The sequence below is a fragment of the Euphorbia lathyris genome, chromosome 6 (assembly GCF_963576675.1).
Source record: "Euphorbia lathyris chromosome 6, ddEupLath1.1, whole genome shotgun sequence".
NCBI lineage: Eukaryota > Viridiplantae > Streptophyta > Magnoliopsida > Malpighiales > Euphorbiaceae > Euphorbia > Euphorbia lathyris.
The window spans coordinates 53,650,775-53,670,154 of record NC_088915.1 but is presented as its reverse complement, the minus strand read 5'-3'; the positions used below and the strand labels follow the sequence as shown (position 1 = coordinate 53,670,154).

The 19,380-nt window shown below is 38.9% G+C and overlaps 1 long non-coding RNA gene across 1 annotated transcript; it reads right to left on the bottom strand.

The window, feature by feature from the left end:
* Window positions 1–3,092: 3,092 nt before the first annotated feature.
* On the bottom strand, window positions 3,093–4,828 carry LOC136234138 (uncharacterized). The gene is made up of 3 exons (XR_010691081.1): window positions 4,750–4,828; window positions 4,453–4,547; window positions 3,093–3,682 (listed from the first exon to the last, which is right to left on the bottom strand). It is a non-coding gene; the product is annotated as an uncharacterized lncRNA (long non-coding RNA).
* Between the last annotated feature and the right edge of the window lie 14,552 nt (window positions 4,829–19,380).

The window sequence follows — 19,380 nt, the reverse complement described above, 5'->3', positions numbered from 1 at the left end:
TATTATCTTCCAATGTTTTGTTAGCATCGAATAAAAAGATTCAAACTCTGTGTGAGAGTTGTTGTTTAAACAAAATTCATCAATTTCCATTTGTTCGTTCATCTTTTATTGCTACTCAACTGTTACATTTAATTTGTTATGATGTTTAGGGACCTACAAAATACAATCTCATGATGGATATTCGTATTATAGGTATTCTTGAATTTATTTCTTGAAACGCAAATCAAAAGTGTTTGATATCATTGTCCATTTTTATTAAATTGTTGATTTTTTTGTTTACCAATTAATTTTATTTAATCTCATTGGGATGGAGAATATCGTTCATTAACCAAATATTTATCTAATAATGACATCACTCAACGTTCATTATATCTTTATACATCTTAACACAATGAATATGGTGAGGGGCGGATTTAGGGGGGGTGGTCAAAGGGGGCATTTGCCCCCCTTCATTCGGGAAATTTTTTCCCCCCAAAACGATGTCATTTTGGTTCCAACCAAAACGACGTCGTTTTGGTTAATGGTTTAATTGACAAACTACACAAAACGCAGCGCACAGCACAGACTTGGCAAATCATAAGCCATCGCCTCCTCCTCCAGGATTTCGCAAACATCGCTCCCTTCCTTCGTGATTTACAAAGCACGACCCTCCTCTCTTCTCCAGCGCGCACGACCCTCCTCTCCCTCCTCAGCGCCGGCGGCGTCGATGCCTCCTCCTCTCATCCTCTCTATCCGGCCGGCGGCCACCATCTCCAAACAGGTTAGTTTATTTTTTTTATCCTTTAACTTAAATTTTAGGTTAAATTAAATGTTAGGTTAAATTAATTTTAGGTTAATGGATATTGTCAATTAGTTAGTTTGTTCTTAATTGTTAGTTTTGATGGTTAGTTTGTTCTTAATTGTTATTCTTAATTTTAGGTTAATGTATATTGATTGATAGATTCTTCTTAATTTTAGGTTATTCTTAATTTTGGGTTAATGGATTGAATTGGTTGAATTGATTTGGAATTATTAATTGAATTGATTTGGTATTATTGATTGAATTGATTTGGCATTATTCATTTATGTAGGTTAATGGATAAATTTGTGTTTAAAAGAGCACGAATATCGGTTGATGAATTAGCGAGCAGTAGTAATCCTAATACACAAATACTTCTCAATTCAAATCTTAGTGCTGAGTTTAATCCAAATGATATAGTTAGTGATCCTGGCCTAAGAAAACAGATTGAAGAATTTGATGTTAACCTTAGGGATCGTGTTCAAAGAGAGTACATATCTAGAGGTCCTTGTCGACCAGTTGGGCATACATTTCCTCAACGTCAATTTGGTCCATCTAAAAGGGGTTTTAGAGTTGAATGGTTTGACAAGTACGATTGGTTAGAATATAGCATATCGAATGATGCCGCTTATTGTTTTTGTTGTTTTCTATTCAAGCCACCTAATGTTAGTCGCTATAGAGATGAAGTATTTAATACCAAAGGATTTTACAATTGGAAAAAAGCCAATGAAAAATTTATTAAACATGTTGGTGGAGTTACGAGTGTGCATCATAGTGCTATTAGGAATCTTAAAGCATTTAGAAATCAAAGACAAAGTGTAACCCATTCATTGTCAAAGCAAAGTCAAGAGGTTGAATTTGATTATTACGTGCGTTTGACTGCTAGTTTAGATGCGATTAGATTTTTATTGCGACAAGGCTTGTCTTTTCGTGGACACGATAAGTCTTCAACTTCTTTTAATAAAGGAAACTTTCGTGAGTTGCTTGAATGGTACACCTCAAAAAACAAATGTGTTGGAAAGGTTTCTGGAATTAGTGCTCCGCAGAATAATCTTATGATTTGTCCCACTATTCAAAAGGAAATGACTAATGCATGTGCTGTGGAGACTACACTTTTTGTATTAAATGATATTGGTGATAAGTGTTTCACTATTTTGGTTGATGAATCTCGTGATAGCTCTGTGAAAGAACAAATGGCAGTAGTACTTAGATATGTCAACAAATGTGGAGAAGTTATTGAATGATTGTTAGGGGTGGTTCATGTCAAAGAGACTTCATCACAATGTTTAAAAGATTCTATTGATGCATTATTTGCCAATCGTGGATTATCTCTGTCTAGATTGAGAGGTCAAGGATACGATGGCGCTTCAAATATGTGAGGAAAGTTTAAAGGGTTGAAGACCTTGATTTTAAGAGAAAATCCTCACGCATTCTATGTTCATTGTTTTGCTCATTAGCTTCAATTGGTGATTATTGCAGTCGCCAAAGGATCAAACAAAATTGTTGGTGATTTCTCTACTCTAGTTACTATGATTGTGAACACGAGTGGAGCATCTTGTAAACGAGCCGACAATCTTAGACAACTTCAACATGATGGTGAATGTAAGAACATCTCCAATGGTTCATACTCACAACCACTCAACATATATGCCACATCATCTATTTAATAAACTTCATTTTATTAAACTATCCAACTCAAATTGTTAAAGTCTATAACCACTTAATCATAATGGATCCACCAATTAATTAAACCCTATCATATTATTTTAAAAATTCAAAAAATATATATAAAGAGTAAAGCTTAATAAACTACTCAATATCTATTGAGTGTTTGATGAATGCTCAATATATATATCACTAGTACAGAAATGCTTACTTGTGTCACACTTTTTCAGGTTGTTGTGTCGAACTTTTGTGCGACACAACAGGGGTGCGACACAAGAACTTTGCATCGCTCTTGAGAGCGACACAATCTACTCATCTGTTGTGTCGCACTTGTCACACGCACGACACAATAGAGCGATAACTCTTATGACGCGCTTCTAAAGTGCGCGACACAACATATGATAATTCTTGTGATGCGCTCCACTGGTGCGCGACACAAGCTCCCCGATTAATCTGGTACACTTTGTATCGCTCCTTCCTCACGCGCGACACAAAAGTTTGATATTTTTTAAAAAAAAATTTACAAAATTTTCCAGCATCTAGCATAAAATTTTATAATCAAAATTTATTTGATTCTACAAGATATTATAAAACATACACATAAAACTACAAGTACCACATTGCAGAAAAATAGAACAGAAAGAAAAATTGTACTTACACATTGTTTTCGCAAACATGAGAAATAAATGTATAGATTGAACAACTTGATATATATTTTACTAATAACTCCATCCTACAAAACACATACTTGCAAGTGCTTGAAACAACAACTCTATGTCCAAGAATATCTATAAGCACCTCAATCCCAGCCAATTTATGACATCTATGCCTGTGATGAACTGCGAGTGCTATTTTATAATGCATTTCCATCAGAAACTGCATGATTGCATGAAATGAACAAGAAATCAAAGGGATATTTGAGCAATATCAAATTATAAAAATTTAGTACATAGAATTATATTATCACTATAAAAACTCTATCTGGCCGAAAAATGTTGATCTTGTCAAGAACAACAACGCTTGAGGGATAGTTATCCCTACATTCAATGAGAAACAACATTGTATTCACAAAATTAATTCAGAAAGAAGAATATAACAAGTCAAAGAGCAATACGAATGCACCGTATATTTCCAAGAATCCATCAACAACTGTCTGAACAGAACAGCACGTGCTACCACATCTCTTGAAAAGAGAGGGACTGCAGAAATAAGGGACAAAATGTGGCACACAATCGACACCTGCATATACATAGAGAATAGAAGAATTACATTCACATACAAGGAGAAGCAATTTAGTCCACTCTGAAAAGCGAATAAACTAGTACGGATTATAAATCATCTCTCCACACATTATGAATCAAATAAGAATACATAAGAATTTCTAGAAAGATAATAAGAAAGTTCACAACTGGAACCTCAATATATCAAATGTAATAGTGAAATGTGAAAAGAGCTTCTAAAGGCTATAACTAATGTCTCAAAACAACATAATTTTAACTACAAAAGAGTCACAATTATCAAAAGAGTCACAATCATCAAAAGAGTCACAATTATGATAACAGAAATTATCGCTATAATCATATAGAAAAAGGCAAGCTTTTTATGACAAGTTTTCTTTTGCTCTGCATCGAGGTTTCATTTCTTTCCATGATAAGCTATATGCAGTTCCAAATGTGATTCATCATATATGTACCCATTCATACAGTTTCAGTAATAAGGCTCCTAATTCTTGGAAATAGAAAAATCTTAGTTATGCATGTATAGCTTCACCTGCTCCAAAGAGTGTTGGTAAAAAATAAATCTTGTCATGCACAAAAAAAAAGGAAAAAAGGAACAGAACACAAGTGTTCCTTCAAAATAACTAACAGAGCATTTCATAAAACTTGTAATGTACATTATTTGAGAGAATAAATTGAGAAGTTAAGTCACAGAGACACTAAGAAATTGTAATGCGCAAGAAAGGTCAAACTGATACAGCATTAGAGGACCAAGCTGTAGTAAAAGACAACCTTAGGCCAACTTCAACTATCACAGTCTCCATTCCTTCTTTTCTCTTCTTTCCAAGGAAGCTCTCAGTCCTCAAATTCTCAGGTTGATATGTTTCCTGCAAAAGCCACTTAAGAACCCGAAGTTTATCATTTGGAATTTTTGATTGAAGCCCAATATTGAAACACTACTCAGTCTGCAATCCAGCAATCTCATTCGAGATTGTTGTTTGAATAGACTTGAGTAGTTCAAGAGTTGCATTCTCTTGTATCAACGGCACACGATAAAAATGCTTTAACTGAGTGTCTCACATTAAGTACCTTAGTTTTGTCATTCATTCCAATATAGTCGCATAACTTTTTATCCTCATGAAGTGTTTCCCAGCCCAATGAAGCTGAGTTGTTTCTTCTCGAAATAGTTCCACATCTGCAAAAAAATTGATAGCATGAGCTCCATCTAGTGCCCTTTAACATACATCCCAAAATCATTATCAAACAAACAAACAAATAACAAGCTATATTACATGATCACCAGCTGATCAGCTACATATAAACCATACAATATCATAGAAGAACATCAAACCTAGAAGAAAAAAGTTAATAGCTAAATTTTAAACTGTCAATTGAAGTACCTATAAAGAGCTGTTGGACTTGATTTGGATTCTCACTCCAATGGGAGAGTTTAATAAAGGAGTATATATAATGAGTGATTCATTATACTCTATTGGAGATTCTCTAAACATAGACATACTGTTGAAACTAGCATCACATTGGTCTCTCATGATAAGCTCATCACCGGTCCTTACATTTTATTGGCCATAGGCAAGTACGAGATAGGAGCCCTTTAATAAAAAAATGTACATAAAAATTTATAATATATTCCAAAATGATAAACAAAAAATTATTTCATGGTACAATATGTATTATTATGTTCATCAAATACGTTTACCCAAAATCAAAAAGATATTTCACAATTTCTTTAAATTAACCCTCAAATGATATTCAAAAAATCAATTTGTCATCTTTTAAGTCTAAAATATTAATTATTTGGGTCCTTTAAAGTCTATAATGTATTAACTTCAAAACGCAGACTAATAAACTAAAAACGACTTAATTGATATTTTTTACATATCAATCCACCCCTTTAGAATCTTGTCCTGAAGGCTCAGGTCTCTTCTAAATCTCAAATTGAACCCCCAAGTGATTTCCTTAGGTCCTCTGTTAGATCACAAGATCAATCTTTAGTTGCCGCCGGATTCCCTCCATCTTTCAACACATGAACATGACTTTTAAAGTACAATATCTGAAGTTGTTTGACAGGTGATGACAACTCAATAGAAAATCTAAGAAATAGCTCCAAACTTTTAGGAGTAATCTGAAAATACGTAGGTTGGACTTCTATTGCAATTTCAAGTGATCTTATTTTTATTTCACAGCTAGAGAAAAATTTAGACTAACTTCCAATCCCATACTTCCGATCATTGTGTCCTCATTACTAATCAAAGCAACTTCATTCTTAAACTTTTCACTTCCTTGTCTAGAATATTTGGTAGTCTCTCCTATGCAATTTCTTTTCCACCGTGTAACACCCTTTATAAACTGCTCCCATACCACTTTTCCCAAACTTGTTATCATTAAAATAATCATTTTGCACTCTAGCAAGCTTTGTTATAAGATTATTTGTAAGGTCTGCCTCCGTTTTTTTTTTCATCTATGCATGTGTTTCTGAAACTTTATTAATCTCATTAGTGTCTAAACTCAAACTATTTTATGTCTAATACAATCATTTGACCTAAAATAAATTCTGAAGTTCAAATATTTATAACTATTTTAAATTTTTTTATAGTTCATTTATTTTTTATATGGTTAATATATTCAAATATTAGTATTTTAGAGTTAAGTCTTTAAATTAAAAAGTAATGTTGTAATCTCAAGCATATTTTAATAGAAAATAATGAGTAAATTTAATTATAAAAGTCAATAAAAATATTACAAAACAATTACAATAGTAATTGGTTCATATCTATTAACCATGAATTGATCACATGAATATTTATTAAACATTCCATAAACAACACATAAAATATGAAAACATGTTCCAGAAACAATTAAAATAGAAATTACAACAAAAAATTAAGAAAACTTATTAAAAATACATAAATGGATTGGAATCAGTTGTTGTGTTCCTGAAGATCAAAAGCTGAAGCAGGAAAAGACCTGGAAATCCCCTTAGGAGTACGGAAAGTGATTTTGGTATGATCCTTATCATCAATGTAAATATCTGAAATGTTAACCCATATCATAATCTCCTTACTCTTCACCCCTGTCACTCCTCGCATCCGCTTGTTCTCCACGAACGCCGTCACCTCTGTATCATAAGATACGTTTTTACCGATATCTTTGAATTTATGCTGCGTCTTCGCCTTCTGCTTGAGCCAGAAGAAGCCAGTGGTGCGGTTATACCCGAACTCTGTGAGATTTTCGAGCTGCAAGAGGCCTTTTGGGAGATTGATCTCCTCGAGAAGATGAAGATGTTTCTGGTTGCAGATGGATTCTACGTTGAAGATCTCGGCTTTTTCTCTGTTTAATTGTATCTGCTGAGATTCCATTTTCGTTCGATTTTTTTTTTTATGTATCTGTTTATGTTTACGAATTGAGAAAAGAGATGTGAAGATTGGGTGAGGATTTTCCTGAATATATATACACCTTGATTGTGTGATGTAAATGTTGTTAGTCAGGAATATTCAAACACTTTTATTTGAATTACTAAAATAACCCTGTTCAGTCAAATACTTCAGAATATTGACTACTTGTCTTTTTTGAATGTGTCAATATATAATATGATTATTATTTATAATATTGACTAAAAGTTTAGTTTAGCAAAATTTACTTTTTTTATTTATTTTTTAGTGAAAGTTTGAAGCTAAAACTTAAAAGACATCCCAAGTTCGAAATTAGAGAAGTAGACCTGTCAATTTCGTATTCGAGTCGTGTCATTTTCGGGTTTATATTGAAAAAAGTAAATCCAAATCCAACTCAAAAACTTTCGTGTAATAATTGTGTTAATCTGTTTGGATAGTGTCGATTTCGTATTGTGTTTTCGGGTTACCTGTAATTTTGTTATGCATATATATTAATGATAACTTTTAAAAAGATAATAAGGTATGATACTATTTTTAAATACTTTATGTCATTTTTATATTAGTATGTTAACACTAACCATCGAAAATGCCGCTAATATCATATTAAGGGGCCATCTAATGTGTTTATAACAATTTAAGAGGTTGAAATCATATTTACAAAAAATAATTATAGTTTTATTATCTTTATTAATAAAATGATATAAAAATATGAGAGAATATAACAGTAATTTTAAAAATTCGTGTCATTTCGTTTCGTTTTCAGGTTAGAATCTCAATCCTAACCCAACCTAGAAATTTGCGTGTCAGTTTCGTGTCAACCAAAAATAACACATTACCTACTAAACTAAATCCAAACACTAAAAATGTATGTCGATTTCGTATCGTATAATCGGATCATATGTACTTTTACCACCTCTACTCCGAAGTTCTGAATATTATTAATAAAAAATAAAAAATGAATAAAGAAAATAAACCAATAGAGTTTGTATCTTATTATTAATAAATTTAAATATAAAAATATATTTAATTTTGGGTGTTGCTATTTACTGCCCCTTTTTGCTTTTACCGCCTCCATTTGGATAATTTTACCCTTTCAATAATTTTTTTTTTGAATTTCTAAAGAAAAGCACCAGTTTTGGCCTAGGCGGGTGTTTCACCCGCCCAAGCTATAGGCGGGGCGGATCCTTCAACCGTCCAGCCAATAGTTTTGGAGGATGAAACACTCGTCCATCCAATGGTTTGAGAGGGTGAAACACCCGCCCATCCAATGGCGTGGGCGGATATAGCATTCCCCGAAGCCATTGGCTGGGCGGGGTGTTTCACCCGCCCAAGCCATTGGATGGGCGAGTGTTTCACCCTCTCAAACCATTGGCTGGGTGGGTCAGCCACCCGCCTAGACCAAAATTGGGTCTAGGTACAATTTAATATTTTTAGTGGTGGAAAATGTCAATTTTTTTGTGAGAAAAAATATAAAATTCTCTAATTTTTTGTGACGAAAAATATAAAATCGTCACGAAAAATATGCATTATGTTCATGATTTTAAAAAAAAAATATTTAAATTTTAATATTTCCGACTCATAGTCATCTATTTTCGGGGTTCGGGTTGTCACATATCAATTATTTGCATAATTTTAATTATTGTAGTTCGGGTTCGTGATTTTGGAGAGAGAATTTATAGTTTTTGATCAAAATTATGAAAAAGGGCAAACAAATCCAAATGAGAGCGGTAAGTAGAAAAAAAAGACGGTAAATAACAATCCACTTAATTTTTTTATTGAAAAAACACTCGTCCTCTGTTATAAACAGAAAAGGAATGGAAGACAATAAATCTAATAGTCTCCAACGTGACTGTTGGCCCAAAATAAATAAATTTTATTTTATATATATATATATATAATGCTTGTTTGTCAATTTTAGGATATAGTTTTCATTGTATATAGAAAATAATAATGATAAAATAAAAATAATAAATACATTCGTAAATTCATCCCAAATACGCGAGGCGTACATCTTCATACGCGGGGCGTACTCCACACATCCAAAGGCGTTTCAGGATCAGGAGCACGTTTACGCGTGGCGTGCATTTCCATGCGCAGGGCGTATACCGCACATCCGAAGACGTTCCACTTCAGAGACTCGTTTACGCGGGACGTACCCTTCCATACGCCACGCGTAAACGTCATCGACAGAACGCGCAAGCTTTAGAAGCCCTGATACGCAGGGCGTAACCGACTTTACGCGGGGCGTATCCTCTCTTCCGGCAGCAGTTGAAAGTAGTCAACAGCAGTTAGTGGGAGTTGAAGAAGTTAAGTTAGTTGGTGATGTGGCAAGTTAGTGGGAGAGAATTTCAAGGGGTAGTTGGTGAATAATTACCAAAATTCCACTTGATAATTACCAAAATGCCACTCCAAAATACTATAAATAGACCCCCTCCCCTTCATAAAAAAAAAACACTGAATCCAACACAACAAAACCCCTTCCTAAGGTCGCTTCCAATGCTCTCTAGTTCTTAGTTCTTAAGTCCCTTTGTTCTTAGTTCTTCAAGTTCTTTCTTTCGTTCTTCGTTTTTCTTAGCTTCGATTCCTCTTTTAGCTCTTCTTTAGCTCCAATTAAAGTTCCAATAGCCTCTTTCCAAGTTTTTCTAATTCAATTTAGTATTCCAAGTCTTTAATTTGCTCAATTCCTAGCTAGAGCTCTGTTTTACTTTCAAAGCCCGATTGCGTCTATTTAAAGTCATTTTTTGCTGTCAATCCCTTCGACAAAGTTGTTCCTGACGTCTTGAAGTTCAATCTCGTATATTCATTTGCCCAGAAACTCTATTTACAAGCCGATCTGTCCAGCCCAAATCCTTTTAGACATTCTGTTTCCAGAATTTTCCAAATTCGTCCAGTTATTTTCAACTCCCAATTTCGTCTACTTAGCATCCGTTTTAGCCTTCGATCCCTTATAGAAGTTTGTTCCTGACCTCCTGAAGTTAAATTTAGCCTATTTACTCGTCCAATTCCATGTTCTTAAACATCCAAACGAGCCTCCCGAAGTTGAGAGTTAAATCTGCCCCATTTGCCTACCAACGTTTTGCCATTGCCAAGATCATATACCGTACGGGCCCGACCGGTTGCAGCTCTCCAAGGACCTCGCACCGATACCAAAATTCAACATCAATCCGAGATAGCTATTGTGGCTCCGAGTTTGTTGTTGAATTCCAATTTATTTCAATTGCATTTCAATTCCTTGTATATGATTTGTTCTTCCAGTTCAATTGAATTAGCTATATGTTTAGTATAGAAGTTCTTCAATTGTAATTCATTTTCAATTTCATGCTTACCTCAAACACATTTATTCAAACCTTGATTTACATCAATAAAATACCGATTTTTCACCAAATCTCGTGTTAATTTCGCACCTTCAATTTCTTTACTTTTCCCGTCTTCAATTATACGCTTAGCTTAAATAAAAAACAATTTATCTCGCAAAGTTTCTATAACGGCGCGAGAGACCCAAGAGGGACTTTTTCAATCCTTGCGTCCCTCGCCAAACGTTTCGTTTAGAATTCAAGTTTTGGCGCGCAAATTCCATAAACTTAACCATTTTAATTGAGAAGTAATCTTCTCTGGCACGCCCGCACCCTAACCACACGTGACAAGGTTGAAAATTAGCATATTTCGAAAATATCGCTAACAATTTTTGGCACGCCCAGTGGGACCTTTTGTTTTTAGCTTAGCCAAAAATTGCAAAACCCATCACACACATTTTTTTTTCTTCACACTCGTTATCCCACTTCCACTTTACCAAAATTTATTAGCTAACGCTAACAATTTTTGGCACGCCCAGTGGGACCTTTATTTAAGCTTTGCCAAAAATTGCAAAAGCCGGTTTCTTTTCAAACCACGTATATATTTTTCATTCAGTTTTTAAACCACTTGTTTTTCATGCTTTGCTTTAATTCCATTAATAAGTGTTTATTTATTTCTTTGTTCTTTCTTTTTTCAACACTAGATTTACTAACTTAATTTCATCATTTTCACTTATAAATACTCACGGAGGATGCCTCCCAGGAAGAACACCGGGAAAGATCCAATTCCATCGGACTTCGAAGAGAGCCAAAATCAAAACCAAGACCGTAACAACGAACCCGGAATGCCCGAAGGCTTTGTGGCCGAGACTGTGAGCCATAGTCGCGATACAAACCAACAACCACCTCAAGGCCCGCCCATATTCGACTTGGCACCATTTATAGCAAATATGGAGAAGCAAATCAACCAATTTCTACATGGGTTTTCACAAACCATGAGAGAGAATAATGAAGCTATATACAACGCAATGCAAGCTAGCAATGAGGCCATGTTCAAAGCTAACGGCGAGGCGATAAACGATTCCAACAAGGTTCCGGCCCTCGAGGAGAGGATTGTCGATTTAACCGGAGAAATCGGCAAAATCCCAGAGAAATGCGCCGAGCTTTTCTCACAAAAGTCAAGATCCCAAGGACCGGCAAGCAATGGAAAAGGAACGCCGATCTCAGGTGCCAGTGAAAGATATACCCCTCCACCAATCCGGGAAGAAAACCTCAGGTTCAATGAGCGCGGCGATAGGATCAGCCCAGAACACGTCCAAGTCCCACCACCTCAACAACAGTTTAGGTCTCATACCGGGCCTAGTAACCATGCCGAACATTACGAGGAGAGCTATGCTCGTAACCCGGGGGGCAATGGGAGGGGAAGCAGCTTTCACCCACAACGGACGATGCATACATGCGTGGAACCCACCAACAACGTAGGGGAGGCCCAACGCATAAAGAACATCGTCCAAGAGATTTATGGGCCAGCCGTGAGGGAGGTGTACCGGCCCGAATTCCAAAAACCGTACCCACGGCAGTATGACCAACTCTATCCCTTACCTCAAAATTTTAGAGTCCCTGATTTCACTTTATTTTCAGGAGAGGAAGGGCAATCCACCGTAGAACATGTGGCACGCTTCACCTTTTAGTGCAGTGGTTTGAGCATGGATACGAACTTCGACATGTTGTGCTTGCGACTATTCCCAGGATCACTAACGGGACCAGCATTCTCTTGGTATGCCACTCTGCCATCAGGGTCCATTCACGTATGGGAGCAAATGGAAAGGATTTTCCACAACCAATTCTACCGGATGGAGCCCGAAGTTTGCGTGGCGGAACTGTCCCGAATGACACAGCGACATGGGGAACCGGTTGAAAATTTTATCAACCGATTCAAAAAGATGCGACATCGATGTCGAATCAATATCCCCGAGGTTGAATTCGTAAAGATTGCCCAACGCGGACTAGAATTCGAGAACCGGAAGAAATTTCAGGGGATTGATTTTCATGATTACTATGAGATGGTGGCCAAAGTGTCGGAATATGAGGAACTAATGAGAGAAGATCATCGACGCAAGAAGAACTCGATGGGAAGCTATCAAGGGGATGTACAAACACATGAGGTAGCCATCGCCGATTTAACAAACACCGGATCTCGAACATGTCCCGTGTTGTTAAAGAATCCCAAAACCCCAGAGGTAGTCAAAAGGGTTCCAACCACCCAATATACTTTCGACGTCTCAAAGACGGAAGAGATCTTCGATTACTTGCTAAAAGAGCAGTTCATCACATTGCCTCCTAGACATGTGATCCCATCCAAAGATGAAATACACGGACGAGATTACTGTAAGTATCACCACAACTGGAGCCATAACACTCAAGCTTGTTTTGGTTTTAGAAACGCCGTGCAGGATAGGATTAACCGCAGGATACTCCAATTCCCGGAAAAGAAGGAAAGCATGTTGATCGATGAGGACCCATTCCCGATAGCCAACATGATCAATGCCACTTCACTAGTGTGGGGGGGCAAAGGAAAGCAACATCGCGACCTGAGGACTCGGCAGATATGGGTACCAAAAGCGACACCACCTAAGTTGGATGAAAGCTCAAGGCAAAATACAAAGAAAAGAGACGTACAACAACGGCGACCACGTTTCGTGACACCTTCGAGCATGTCGCCCATCGATCAATGGCAATTGAATAGCCACAAGAAATTCCCAAAGCCTCTCTCTAAAAATGCGAAAAGAAAATTAAGGAAGAGAGAGGCAGAAAAGAGGAATGATCAAAAGGAATCATCCAGCGTTAACTCTAATGATGCGAAAGGAGGAGGAAAAAACCAAAAGAAAGACGTCCAGATCCGGGTCGGAGATTTCATCATACGGATAGAGTGCGCAGCCACCTCTTTAATCTTACCTTCGGATTTTAGAGGTGAAGATACCAAGAAGGAAGTCCCCAAACCCGAGCACAGAGAGCAAGAAGACATGGTACCCAACGCATCAGGTGAAGAGGGCATGAAGAGGGTTTACTTTGACAAGCCCACTCCAAGGATGACTCGCCATATTAAACCTCTATATGTCAAGGCTCATGTAGATGGCAAACCGATCTCCAGAGTACTCATCGACAATGGATCAGCCGTTAACATCATACCTATGAAGATGGTCCTAGCTTTAGGAAAATCGGAGGAAGATATAATCTCATCAGAGGTGTCAGTTTCAGCCTTCACGGGAGAAATCGCAAAGACTTATGGTGTCCTACCTTTGGAACTCACGATTGGCTCTCACACCGCCATGGCTGCATTCTTCGTGGTAAATTCAACTGCGAGCTATCAGGCACTTTTGGGGAGGGATTGGATTCATTCCAACTCATGCATCCCTTCATCATTGCACCAACTCCTTCTATTTTGGAAGGGAGACGATGTGGAAATTGTTCGGGCAAATGAGAAGTCGTTCGAAACTTACTCCGATGTGGTCGAAGCCAGACTCTACGAGGAATCCGTCGGCCCAATCCGAGTTGGGGCCCATCACAAAGAGCAATCATGTGGCGAAGAGATTAAGAATGTCTTAAAACCAACGGCAATCATGCCTCGTCGAAGGCCATTCCACAATGAACCAATAATTGAAGAAGTTCCATGATTAAGACAATATCGAGAAAAGAAGCGGTAGCTTCAGCCGCTATATCAAAACTGAATACACAACAACTAGCGGAGAAACTATACCAAGAAAATGACATGAGGGTCTCAGAAGTCGAAACCCCCAAAGGAATAACAGAATTGAATCCTCAAGGAGAAGAAATCCAACTACAAGATCTGAAGAGGGCAAACCCAAAGTTGGAAGATGAAGGTTCCATGGCAGTCGATCCTTTGGACGAAGTAAATCTAGGAACGGAAGAGGAACCTCGGGTTACATTTGTCAGTAGCCTACTACGCCCAGCCTTAAAAGAGGCCATCATCAATTTGCTTCACGAGTTCAAGGACTGTTTCGCTTGGAATTATGATGAAATGCCCGGGTTAAGCAAAGACGTAGTGGAATATAGATTGCCAATCAAACCGGAGTTCAGACCCTTCAAGCAACCAACAAGGAGAATGAGCAAAGAAGTGGAAGGCAAGGTGAAGGAGGAGATAGAAAAAATTTTCAAAGCTAAATTCATCAGACCAGCAAAGTACGCTGTATGGCTATCTAACGTCGTGCCTGTAGTGAAAAAGAACGGTAAACTACTCGTATGCGTAGATTTCCGCGATCTAAATTTGGCCACGCCAAAAGACATCTATGTAATGCCTATAGCCGACATGTTAGTAGATGATGTATCTAAGAATGAATTAATATCTCTGTGTGATTGCTATGCGGGATATAACCAAATCCCCATTGCCGAAGAAGACATTGCAAAAACGGCATTTCGATGCCCAGGGTCAATCGGCACATTCGAATGGGTCGTCATGCCATTCGGTTTAAAGAATGCCGGCGCCACATACCAAAGAGAAATGAATGCCATTTTTCACGATTTACTCGGCACCTCTATGGAAGTATACGTAGACGACATCGTTATCAAGTCCAAGCGAGAAATGGAACATGTCGGCCATTTGAGGAAAAGCTTCGAACGAATGCGGAAGTATAACTTGAAGCTCAATCCTCTAAAGTGCGCCTTCGGAGTCAAAGCGGGAAACTTCCTCGGATTCTTGGTCCATCAAAGAGGGATCGAGATCGACAACCATAAGGCGAAAGCAATCAAAGAAGCACAACCTCCGAAGAATAAAAAAGAGTTACAACGATTCTTGGGCCAAGTAAACTATTTGAGACGATTCATATCCAACTTGGCTGGGAAGTCCAGAGCATTCTCAAATCTTTTGAGGCTCAAAGACAAAGAAAGCTTCAAGTGGGACGACAATCATCAAGTGGCGTTCGAGGAAATCATAACTCACTTGAGTAATCCACCTGTTTTGATGCCACCAAGAGAGGGCACTCCACTCAAGCTCTATATATCAGCAACCGATGAGTCAATTGGGTGTCTACTCGCCCAAGATAATGCAAACCGCCATGAACAAGCCATCTACTACTTAAGCCGAACATTGTTATCAGCAGAGACAAGATATAGTCCAGTTGAGAAAACGTGCTTAGCCCTCTATTTCGCTTGCACGAAGTTGAGGCATTACTTGCTCAAAGCAAGAGTTTACGTGATCGCCAGCACAGACTTGATCAAATACATGCTAAACCAGCCCATCCTCTCGGGAAGAATAGGGAAATGGTCACTAGCATTGGCCGAGTTCACCTTGACATATCTCCCACAATCCTCAGTAAAGGGGAAAGCAATCGCAGATTTTGTAGCAGATCACCCAACCAGTTTCCAATATCCCGAAGAGGCAGAACTTCCAATCTACCTGACACATAAAGAGCCTTGGCAGTTAAAGTTCGATGGGTCGAGCACAGACAGCTCCAACGGAGCAGGAGTAATCATCACAGCCCCATCTGGGACTAAGATGATATTAGCTGTAAACTTGGATTTCGAATGTACAAACAATCAAGCTGAGTATGAAGCTCTGATCATTGGTTTGGAAATCTTAATCGACCTAGGAGCAAAAGAATTCAAGATTTTCGGAGATTCACAATTGGTCATCCGGCACCTAACAGGAGAATACAAATGCTCAAGTTTATCTCTGTTACCTTACTTCGCGTTCGCAATCCAACTTCTGGAGATGTTTGACGAGGTCAGTTTGGAGCATATTCCAAGAAATGACAATTGGGAAGCTGACGAGTTAGCCCAAATCGCTTCTGGAATGAAGATCTCTAAAGAGACAGCATACAAAGTCGTCATCATCAGAAGACAGGGTCATCCTTCCGTGGCAGATAGAGGTGTCCAGTTCGAATCATTCGACATCGATATCAACTTAGCTCAGGATTGGAGGAACATTTCGTCGAATACCTCAATGACCCAACCAAAAAAGTAAAATATTCACTAAGCATTCAATCTCGAAATTACATGTTGATGGCAGGTGATTTGTACCGTAAGAGCTACGATGGAATGCTACTTAAATGCCTCGGCTTCCCAAAAGCAATGGAGGTCATAAAGCAAGTCCATGAAGGCATATGCGGAGCTCACCAGTCTGGAAGGAGAATGCGGTGGCTTATTAATCGTCATGGGTACTTCTGGCCCACGATTCTACGAGATTGCATCACGTATGCGAAGGGTTGCAAGAAGTGCCAATTGTATGGCCAAGTCCAACGAGTGCCCTCAGAAGAATTACACTCAGTTGTGAAACCATGGCCTTTTAGAGGATGGGCCATCGACCTAATTGGGAAAATATTTCCAGCTTCATCAAAAAGCCATTGTTTCATCATAGTTGCCACAGATTACTTTTCCAAGTGGGTAGAAGCAGCACCAATGAAGCAAGTCGGCCAAGCACAAGTAATCCAGTTCATCAAAGAGAACTTAATTCATAGATTCGGAATTCCAGAATCCATTACCACGGACCAAGGAACCATGTTCACAGGCGAAGATATGAATGAGTTCGCAGAAGAGTACGGGATTAAATTGATTCATTCCACTCCATTTTATGCACAAGCGAATGGTCAAGCCGAGGCGTCCAATAAGATCCTGATCCAAATCTTGGAGAAGATGTTAGTAGACAATCCTAGGGAGTGGCATAAAGTTCTCTCAGAAACACTTTGGGCCATGCGAACATCTAAGACACGAGCGACTGGAGTGAGTCCGTTTTTTCTAACGTTTGGTCATGATGCAGTAATACCATTAGAAGTCATCGTGCCTTCATTACGAGTAATGCGTCAGAATGACTTGGAGCCGGACAATTATGTGCAAGCCATGACCATGGAACTAGAAGATTTGGACTACGAAAGGCGGAAAGCGCTCGATTGCATGATGGTCCAAAAGAAAAAGGTGGAGGACGTGTACAACAAGAGAGTAAAGAAGAAAAGCTTCAAGGAAGGCGAGCTAGTATGGAAACTAATCCTACCAATCGGGACGAAAGACCGTGAGCTTGGGAAATGGTCACCCAACTGGGAAGGACCATTTCAAATCCACAAGGTGCTTCCTGGGAACGCATATTGGTTGAAGAGCTTGAGCGGAGAACCACATAGGAGATACATCAACGACAAATATTTGAAGAAATATTTTCAAAGTATGTGGGACATAATTAGCATAGGAACCAACGAAAGCGTCTTGCACTGCACGGAGCAACCAGCCCGCGAGATGTAGAAGAAGCGCAAATACACGCGGTGTAACACCAGAAACACCCCGCGTAGTCATCATCAATAAGACGCTTCAGGGTCAGAGGCTCCAATACGCGGGGCGTAGCTGGACCTACGCGGGGCGTAAACCAGACGTGCATAGAAGTCATACACCAGAAGCTCAACTACGCACGGCGTAACGCAAGTTACGCCACGCGTAGTCATCATCAATGAGACGCCCCAGGATCAGAGGCTCCTACATGCGGGGCGTATCTGGACCTACGCGGGGCGTACTATTCTTCTCGGCACAAACATGAAAATAGATACTAGCAAATATTCAAGCGGCAATCAACTCGTAAAATAATGTCCATTTGTGCTACATACATAAACGAATGAAAGAATGAGCGTACATAGTCGCAAACACAAAACAAAAGGGAAAGCACAAGCAACCCATGAACGTACCTCACGGAAACAAACAAAAATCAGGCTTTGGGTATTTCGCCCAAGATTCACAAAGTTTGGAAGCAGCCTCTTTGTGTTGCTCGCTCTGTCGGTGCCATTCTAACATCTCGTCATAATGATTGGCCAATCGATCTTTCTCACGGCCCAGCTCTTCCTCCATCCACGGGAAACAAGCTCTAAACCCGGAACTGGCTCTAACCATTTCCGCTTTAGACGCTCGAGCTTCAGCCACCTCCTTCTCTAAGACCAAAAGACGCTCCTCTACAGCTGCAATTTTGGCTAACCGTTGCCTATCCGCTTCTTCAGCATCAACCAAAGCATTAAAATTCTTGCTATAGGACTCAAGCTCCGCCATGTTTGATCTAACCCGAGCTGCAAGGCCCGCTGCCACGTTTTTCTCAGTAACGTAGGACTGATAGCAAAACAACATATGGTTCTTAGCGGATTTCAACAGTTCAGTCTTGAAAGGATGAGCGCACGCACCCATCATGAGATCAAAATCGATCATTGCCCTTTCAATACGGGTGGGAGTCCAGGAATCAAGAGGAGAAGCAACGAGCTTACTAAGATTGGCACGAACGTCACTCAAGGAGTCATCATTAGGCAAGGATGAATCAGCTGCAACAGTAGACGGTCCTTTCAAAAATGAAAAATCCAAGCCGACAAAAGGATTATCAGCTTTAAGACCGACAGGGACCAACAACAAAGGACGCACAAGAGCTGATTCCTGCCATATTTTAGCAATTCAATCAATCAATCTAGACAATTCATCTCAAGCATAGCTCATAGATAACAGATTAGCAAGATCACACAAACCTGAGACAATTCTGCAAGAACCAATCGGTTCAGGGAAGACGCAGAAGGAAGATGGGTTCGTGCCGGAAGTTGTAATGGAGTCATAGCTACCTCAGTCGAGTCCTCATCAAGGAACAAGGTGCCAAGCGAAGACGTCAAGTTCCAACGTGCCCCCAGTTGATCCAGTGTCTCATCCTCAAAACAAAAGTATAGGCCTTCGTCGGAGTCCTCTTCTTCTTCCCTTTGTCTCACAGAAGGCCCTGCTGCTGCAGCTGCGCTCTCTCCCTCATCCATCATGACTGCTTTTCCTTTTCCCTTATCGTTAATGTCAAGCACATTCGGGGCTAGGAGAGTCGGATTGTTGTCTTTCCCTGAGCTACCGCTTGAATCTAAAAAAAAAAGAATAATAAAAAAATACATATATATCTAAATAAAACAAAAGAACTTACCAACAGGTGGGATGCAATGTTGGAAAATGGTTTCCCACCAAGCATCAAACGAAGGTTGATCCGATCCAAGCAGAAGTGGTCCCTGATCATATCC